Below are 1,114 nucleotides of genomic sequence, written 5' to 3' on the forward strand. Positions count from 1 at the left end.
GATGTCTTGGGTGGCTTCCTATTGTCACTGCAGTCAGTGCTGTCACTCTGGCTCTTTAGGAGAAAGGCCCCTGGGAGGCAAGCTGGGGTTGGGGCTGGGGATGTAGCATTGTGCCTTTGAACTTGTCTCCTTCCAGGGATTATTTCCAGTACTCCAATGAGAAGAGCCTCCTTTCTGCCAACACCGAGTCAATGGTGCTCTTGGGCTGGGTCAGAGGCTGCTGTCTTCTCTCCTGATTACACAAAGTAAGTCTGATGTATAGAACCAGAACTTGTAATTAAATTAGCACAATTGTTATCTCGGAGCAGACTGTGATGGTTTCAGAAATATTTGTGCTTTTGTGTTGCTGGCATCCTTCTGAAAACCTTTACTTGCATGACTGCTCTGGCTTTCCTGGCTTCTGTTGTGCTGCCCGAGACCTCGCTTGCCCCTTCTCTCTTTGTTTCCTCCCCGCTGCCTGCATCCCGCGGCCACCTTCAAAGCACTGTCTCCTTTTGTCTGAACAATAAAGAGAAGCCGAGTGTCCTGAACATGTTTGACAAAGATGACATGCCTTCTGATCTGTTTTTTAACAGCTTCGCCTGGTTCAGCTGCCTTAATTAGCCTCAAATTGAACATGTATCTTGCAGTGTCTAGGCTGCCTCTGCCCATGGAGATAGCGAGTGGCTGTGGGGCATCCTGAGGCTCGGTGGAAGTGGCCAAGAGCAAGAGGATGCCCTGGTGCTGGAGGAAAGTTGTGCTCGGAGGGAGCTGTGCTGAGCGGCGAGGGGCCGGGGCTGGGTGCCGGTGGTCCCTGGCCAGCGGGGCTCTGCCGGGTGCCGGTGGTCCCTGGCCAGCGGGGCTCTGCCGTGCTGCTTCCCTCCTACCACCGGGCTGATCGGAAAATGTCAACCATGAATGAGCTGAACTTTCTGCTCTGTCCTGCGGCTGCGAGCCAAGGGGGAGGGGGGCTGGGGGTTTTAATTTTTACTTTTTTTATTTTGTTGTTTTCTTTTTTCTTCCTTCCTTTCCTTGAGTGGAAAACACAAAGTGAGCTCTTCCCTCCCCAGGGGCGGAGGAGGGGGGTTCGGGGGGGTTGCGGATGCCGGCCGCGGGGGCGGGACCCCCCAGGTGA

Source organism: Calidris pugnax, unplaced genomic scaffold, assembly GCF_001431845.1.
Source record: "Calidris pugnax isolate Ruff unplaced genomic scaffold, ASM143184v1 scaffold56, whole genome shotgun sequence".
NCBI lineage: Eukaryota > Metazoa > Chordata > Aves > Charadriiformes > Scolopacidae > Calidris > Calidris pugnax.